Source organism: Lissotriton vulgaris, chromosome 8, assembly GCF_964263255.1.
Source record: "Lissotriton vulgaris chromosome 8, aLisVul1.2, whole genome shotgun sequence".
NCBI lineage: Eukaryota > Metazoa > Chordata > Amphibia > Caudata > Salamandridae > Lissotriton > Lissotriton vulgaris.
This window is the reverse complement of record NC_141696.1, coordinates 426,986,317-426,994,585: the sequence shown is the minus strand read 5'-3', so window position 1 is coordinate 426,994,585 and position 8,269 is coordinate 426,986,317.

Genomic DNA, 8,269 nt, shown 5'->3' with positions numbered 1-8,269 from the left:
CACCAGTTTTGGGAGACTATGATGGATAAACTGAAAGATTTATCTGAGAACCTTTAACGTAGAAAATGAGGCTCAGGTAATGGTGTTAACATGGCCCCCAAACTTGAGCTTAAAGTCGAAGGTCACTCGCAAATTCTTCACTTTGCTTACTGGTGTGGGGAGAGAGCCAAGTTCCTGTGGCCAATAGAAAGGCGACCAGAAGGACACATTATTTCCAAAAGGAAGGACCAAAGTTTTATTGGAATTAAGCTTCAAACAATTGGAAGCCATCCAATGCCCAACTTGAAGAAAGGAGTTGTCAAACCGCGAGGCCGTGTCTGAATGATTGCTTGTCACAGATACTATAATTTGGGTATTATTGGTGTAAAAAATCGCTGAGAAACCCAGGGATAGAATCATTTGATCCAGAGGGGCGACATAAATGTTAAAAATGGTCAGGCTCAGTGATGAGCCCTGGGGAACTCGACAAGGGACTGTAAAAGTGGATGACTTAAAATCAGCTAGGGCAACAAACTGTTCTCGATCCCTCTAAAACGACTCGAGCATGTCAGCACTCTCCTCTTAATGCCTATTGCGTCAAGACGATCCAGCAATCGTTTATGATTAACTGTATCACACGCTCTGAAAATATCCAAAAGCACCAAAGCCGCATTTCCTCTGCATAAACTATCTGCCTGCCTGACCTGTTCCGATGCTGTGATCAGAGCCAGTTCTGTGCTATGATGTTTTCTGAACCCAAACTGAGTATGATCAAGCTATCCAAGCTTCTCCACATAGTCTGAGATTTCTATGTTCTTAGCTTTCGCCCCAATTTTAGCGAGTAGAGGAAGACTGGAAATAGGGCGATAACTGTTGGGGGTCTGTATTGTCCAAATTAGGTTTTTTTAAAGTGGGAGATTTGACGCTAATTTCCACTTAATGGGAAACATGCCTGAAGCAAACATTTGGTTAGAAATATGTAATAGATGTGTAGCAATGGTTTCTAGCAATAGATGAAAGATCTTAGGAGGGCACGGATCGAGGGGGGGGGGGGGGGGAGTCTGATTTTGTGAGATGAAGCAAATTTATAATCCGATCAAGAGTCGCTGTGAGCAAGATGATAACATGGGGATACTGAGAGATTCAGTTAGGGTATCTTGGGTATCATTGAAGATGCCATCTGTAGCCTGTGGGCACTGAGAAAGTACTGGGCCCGATGAAGGGGTTCTTGCAATGTTGCTGTATACTGCCTTAATCTTATCCTGAAAGAAGGTGGCCAGGGAATTACTAAACCCTTGCCTCACAGTGTTCAAAACCTCTGGGGGTTTGGCTAATTTTTTCACTGTATCAAACAGTTCTTTGGAAGAATTTTTTGATGCTACTAAAGCAGCGGTGTAAAAGTGAGTTTTTTATTGTCATGAATTACATAAACGTGAACAACATAAACAATCTTAGGAGGAGATTTGCTTCTGCAAACTTGGAAAGAGCATTATAAATAAAACATTTCTCCTTGTATCGCCTGTTTAAAACCAGGTATGGTGGCGTGGTTAAGGAGGCCAACATGGCAGACGTACCTTAAAGTCTCACCGAGCTTAACCCTCGAGATCGAATAGTAATCCGCTCCACTAGCTGTCATCGATGGTCGGAACACAGGGCACATCCTGGGGATCAACAAAGCAGTGCTCCAGCTGCCCTCCCGTTGCCTCTGACCCGGGGACTCGGCGGGGACTGCGCCTGGTCCGGGGACTGCGTGGCTGCATGGTGTGGGGGAGCAGGTCTCTGCAGGCCCACCTTCCTGCTCGGCGTTCCCAGCAGGGAGCTCCCCGGAGCAGCAGAGACCTGAGGGAGTTTCCCCACAGACGATCGGACCAGCGTAGGCCATTGTGACAGTTGCGGCGTGTGGCAGAGAGTTCACAGCGGGAGCTCACCCTGTCCACCGGAGGCCCTGGTTCCGGCTGCCGGGGTGGGGACAGATCAGAAGGGGACAGATGGAAAGGATGTAGCCTAATGGCTAGGGCTCTCTACCTCAAATCTGGGGAACCGGGTTCGAGTCTCAGCAACAACGCTCAATATCCTGTAATTCTGGGCAAATTACTTAATCTCCCCGTGCCAAACAATAATGAATGTGTCCTTGTGTAACTGGTGCTCATGTAAAGCGCACTGATACCTGATACCTTCGGGTCAAGTTTGAGCTATATAAAAATAAAAAAATAGACTGAAATTGAAGGTCTCCTGGCCACAGGTCGCCTTTGCCCTGCAACTGTGGGCTGCATCGACCTGCCTGCCTGCCGGAGATCCTGGCCTTGACTCCTGGGCCTGAACTTTCCTCTCCTACCCAGGCGGTGTCACCGGCTGCATTGGGCCCAGACTGAGGATGTGGCAGCAGGGGCTGAAATGAAGTAGCCCCACGCAGGAAGAGCTGCACCTTAGGGAGAGGCACCTACTGGTGGCCCATCCGCTAAGGAGGACTTTCTCATCCCACCAACGCTGACCACCTGTGCCCTGATGAGGGGGGCCTCCGAGTCCTAAGCCTGATGGGGGGACATCGACTTTTGAGCTGGTCAGCAACCCGGTACCTGCTCCACATCATGGGCCTTGTTGGTATCTGAGGACAGAGGCCATGGCTCTGCCCCACGCTGTGCTGTTGGCTGGAGCCTTGTGTGAGTGACCCCGGACTCTGCATACCCACCTTTTTGGCCCGTTGCGGAGCTGCTCCCGGTGCCCCTTCAATCTCCACAGCCCAGGGACCAATGTAACTGAATAGACCCTTAAAGATCACCCCGTACTGATGGGGACTTATCTCACTGACTGTGGCTCCACCCCTGGCAACTTGTCTGGCGTCTTAGACACCTGAGACCCAGGCCCCCTCACACACTTACCCATTTCACGGCCGTCGGTGACCCAGGCGTGACTCACCCAGACACAGCTTCCAACCTGGTCAGGTTGCTGCCCACCAGGATGGGCAAGGACCGGTCTACCCGTTCGGCACCTACACAGACTACATGGATCAATTTATGGCCTGCTCCTCCGTGGCTCTTTGAATCCAGGCCTCACCACGATACTGCAGGCAATTCAAACTTCACAGTCAGGAGTGGCAAACAAGATAGGGGAGGTTCGAATGGTCGTAGCCCTACTGCACCAGGACCTCCGCAATGCCATGGCCAGACGGACAGAAGCTGAATCCCAGATCTCCTCCACTGAAAATGTCATCTCCAATCTTAAAAAAACAGGTGTCCACTCTACGCACAAGAACGGCGCACCTCCACAGGCACACGAAGGATGCCGAAAACCGTTCCTGGTGCAATAACATCTGCCTTACTTGGTAAGCCATTAAAAGGGCACATAAGGCCCGGATCCTCAGCCTGCCGCCGGGGGCTCCACCTCGCACCATCATCGCCCGAATCCTTAACTTTTGGGACAGCGACACCGTCCTTCAAGAAGCCCGAAAACAAACGGACCTCTGCTTAGGAGATACCAAAGTACTTCTCTTCCGGGATTACACTCGTGAGACATTGCTCCTACACAGAGGTCAGGCAGAAGCTGAAAGTGATGGGGCTTCAATATCGCCTACTTATCGCAGCGCTCCTTTGGGTCCTCCACTTGAACAAATCCCATTTCTTTGACACACCTGAAGGCCGCCTGGCAATGGCTCACGGAGGAACGCCTGCTACATTGCCCTGCTGTTTCTCCCTCCTGGCACGAGAAGCACCCAGCGCCTTGGGAACGCAGACTCTACCCAAACCACATATACACCGCAACTGATCACGGAGGGGGCCCAGGAGAGGGCGATCACTGTTACCTTTTGGGTCCCCACGGGACGCCCCTCCCCTGTCCTCCCAGCAAGCATCAAACCCCGCATCAGGTGGCGAGGAGGATGAACTATCGGCTAAGGGGCGGGGAACCTCACGACTGGACTTGGCCGCTCCCCATGCTGACTCAGATTTGTCCAGCAGCCCCATCATTGAAAAGCGAGCAGGCTGTGCTCCTACTTTTCCTAATAGATACTCCCCCTTTCCCTATATGCATCAGCACAGCGATATTGAGATGGCCAAGAAACTGTGTTTGCCTCCACTCCTGAGTTCCTGACCTGTACGAGGCAGCGTGCAGGAGGCGGACTCTGATACCGCGATGCTCAGGAGAGGGACAGCCTCCCTTGTCCTGGTCACATGTCTCTAGACCTGGCTGCCGATCCCGGGACACCTGCAGCATGCTAGGGGTGAAAACTAGACCCCAAGACAACACTTATACTGTTTTTCCACCGTCTCACCTGCCCATCCACCAAGGGGCTGTATTGACTCCGCTGGGCCACTAGGCCCGCCTGATGGCTTCACATCCTTCACTTGCCTGCTTTACAGAAACTTTGGTAGAACTTTGAAGATTTTCCATGTGAAGACCGGGGTGCTCCTACACCCACCAAGACACATAGAAAGTTATTAAGCACATTGGTTTTTAGTGTTTGGATTTTCTACAAGGCGACAGATGCTTCTGGGGTAGAAGTATGGGGAGGAGTGGGCGTTTGGGGGTGGATTGGTGATCTGCACACTGTTAGTTGCTTTTCTGCTTAACTGTTTTTTCCCTCCTTAGGTTTTTGCACAAGCGCACACACACTATTTTTAGGCGCAGTCCTGGGGTAACACTCATTTACCAAACTCCACTAGCACACCTTGCAGAGCCTTACAGCCCATTATAGGGGTAGGCTGATGCAGGTCCTCCACACCAACCCTAATCTCATGTCTATATGACCTTCCAAGTTATGTCTTGGAATGTTAATGGCCTGCTAGACCGAGTGAAACGTGCAGCAGTGCTCGCCTTCACCCACCTACTCCGCCCTGAAGTCCTGTTGTTGTAGGAAACCCATCTATTGGGGGATATCTGTCCCTTCATGGCTCAGAGGGGTTATGATAGTCTTCCACGCGGGGTACTCATGGGGGGGGCCAGGGGGTTGGCCATTTTACTACACCGCTCCTTTTCACTGGTGGACAAAAATGTAATACGCGACCCGCAGGGGCGCCATATCACAGAGGGCACGCTAGAGAGCCAGGTGGTCCTACTGGTATCCATCTACATACTCCCCATATCCCTGACCTCTGGGCTACAGGATCTCTCCCATCTCTTTGCCCGCCTCCCACAGGGACTCTCAGTGATTGGAGGAGATTTAATGCTTTACCTAACCCCGAGGCGGACAGTTCCGGCATCCCCACGGCTTCACGCGGGATTGGCGCCCACCGTCTTACTGACTGGACTGCGGCTTGGGGGTTTTGTGACGCCTGGAGGTTTTGGCACCCTTGACGTCTGCAATTTATGCATACCTCAGCAGCCCACCATACTCATTCACGGATAGACCTGATTTTCTAGCCCACCACCGATTGCTTGAGGTTAACTCAGATTCAGATTCTGGCCCGTGGAATCTCAGATCACTCCCCTTTACTTCTACACCAGGGTCACCCTATGGCGGGTCAGTGACCTATGTGGCGCATAAGCGCCTGTTACCTCCAGGAAAAAGAGTTCACACACCTCCTCCAGTCTGAGCTCCGGTCCTTCTTAATGACCAATGTTGGCTCCGTGGCCAAGACGGGAATACTATGGTCTGCAAGTAAGGCTACAATGCGAGGTTTCGCTAAAAGTTATATCTGAAAGAGACAATTAGTTGTAGATTCCTTACCTTGTAAATTACCCACACGCATCAGACTGGATCCGGAGAATTTTTTGTCATCAGTACCCCTGCGCGTCGAAAGGTGGCGTCGCTCAGCTCCGCGTTCGTCGGCGGCACTGTGGTCGCTGGGATGACGTTGCGGCAGCTACTCAGACGCCGCCCTCACCCGCTGATGTCAGTTCTTTCTTTTTCCGCTCCAGCCAGCGCAGATCCGGAGAGAGTGATACCTCCAGTCACTTTTTGACTGACTTTTTTGTGAGACTTTTGTCGATACCGTTTTGAGTCCTCGACTCCTGGTGCATGTAGGAATGCCTTGTTTCAAGTCTTGCAGCTCCTGCTGATGGTTGATGTCGGTGACGGTTCCGGACCGCGCTTGCCTTTTTTACCTAAACATGACCATGACTGCAAGTTGTGTTCTGGCTGCCAGACCATGAATCTGAAGTCTTTGCGGGAGCAGTCCCGAAAGCTTCTCGAGGCCCGGCAGTCAGCTCCGCGCCATTCAAGGTCCCAGTCGCGCGGGATGTCCAGGAACTGGTTGCAGAGCCACCACCGCCAGCCTTCTTTGAAGCCTTCGCACTCCTGAGGTAAGTTGAAGCACAACAAGAAGTCGAAGAAGCATAGTCATTCTTCGACTTCTCCCCGTCCGTCAGCCGACGCAATGAGGGATGCAGGTGGTGCTCCTCCCACGGCTCCGCACGCAGAGCCTGAAGGGTCGACTCTGAGTTTCTCTCCTTTCCTGGGACCCGGAGCGACCCCTGCCCAGCTTCGAAGTTTCTACGAAGCGATGCATGCCATCTTTGGGCAGCCCGACTCCGCCAATGCGCCTTCAGGCCACACAGACTCGGCTGGGGGCCTGGGCCTTCGATGCCGGTGGCTTCAGCCCTGGTGCAGCAGGGTCCCCTGGATCCAGGCCTGGATCCGTATCGGCGCCGGTCGATTTAATAACACCTCCACCAGCGCCGTTTCCACCGGCACCATGTCCGTGGCTGACGCCGGTTGTGCCCTCAACTGGCTTCCACCCCGGCCTCCACCCCGACATGGACACGGCGCCGGACCGATGTCAACCAATGCCGGATACGGCGCCAAGGGGTACTTTTGTGCCCCTGTTCTACCCTGGTTCTTTCAGGCCAGACTGGCAACCAGAGGAGGGTGAGGAGGACTGGGAGTGGTCTGGAGACCTTTGAACTGACCAGTTGGAGGACTATCCGGACTGGAGAGAGGAGTTGGGGGAAACCAGTGGCCTGGATACCTCCCCAGACCTTGGCATGTTGTCTCCTCCTACCATGGCTAAGGACGAGGGAGCTTCCTACGCAGTGGTGTTGCGTAGGCGGCCAAGGCTGGGAACTCGACCGTTCGGCTCTGGTCGCTCGATTGGAGGTGCCGGCTCTCCAGCTGGAGTAACAGCCGGAGGCAGACTCTTAGGCGGGTGTCGCTCGCCAGCTGAGCCTCATCAGGGAAGACATTCGGCTACACTCCCTTGAAGCATCCAAACACCTACGGAGGGCCACAACAGCCAGAATCTATGGCTGGGGGGGTACATAAACAGGAAGTTACAGGTAGTCCGTGCACAAGGTGGAGGGGGCTGCATCTTGGGTATCACTACTATGGTCGCTGATTCCAGCTCAGCCGGGAAGGATCCGACCTGCCCGACCTCTTGGTAGAGCTGCAGAAGGTAGGGGGTAAGAATGTCCCGGAATGCAGAATAGTATTCCATAGGGAATCCATCAGGAACTTATTTTTCGCCTGCCGCCATACTGGACATTGTCTCTCCAACTTCTTCCACCATAAGGGGCTTGTCCAGTACACAGGACTCAGCGGGGTATAGGCAGGGAAGGGGGAGTGCATCAAGAAAGGCCTGTGCTACTTGCACACCTCGGGCCATGGGATTAGCATATACATTTGGTAATAGTGGGCAAAGGTCGGAGCTATCTCTGGGAGAAAATGCTGAAGTTGACCGTGTGCGTCAAGGACTAGAGGGACAATACTGTTGGCCTGCGGATTTGTTTTGCATGATATAGACACAGTGCTTCACATTACAGCGGACTACGGTCATCCTTGACGTAAACATTGTATCACTTACCTTCCGATCATTCTATCTGAACGAGAGGACTTCATACCATATAGGCTCCCTTCAAGCACTGGATTTACACTTATTATTGGTAATGTCCCCTATATGATCTACAGTCCTTTCATTCCCCCTATGTAGATACAGTCCCTCTATACTCACAGTTTGACCCCATTTTGTTGTTTCCATACAGAGCCATTTATCCATTTTGAGGTTCCATACTACCCCCAGCGATAATTCCTATAAGTTTCAACGAGGTATATAAAAAATGACCTATTTGAGAAATCGGTCTCTGGATTAACAATATGCACTATTAGCTTTAATCACCCCTAATGTCAAAATCTTTCACAAATTTTATTTTTGCTCTTCCTTCTTATTCTTGGGACATTGTATTTCTCGTCTAACCTCCCACCTCTAGGTGTTTCTGGCACTGTTGGCCTTGCTCTATTTACAGGTGATGGATATCAACCAAATATGGCGCACTGTCAAACCGAACTATTAGACATGTGTTTTTGTTAGTGATAACTGGCTTGCAATTAGTGTTTTTAACCCCTCAGCCCCTTTTGGACTGA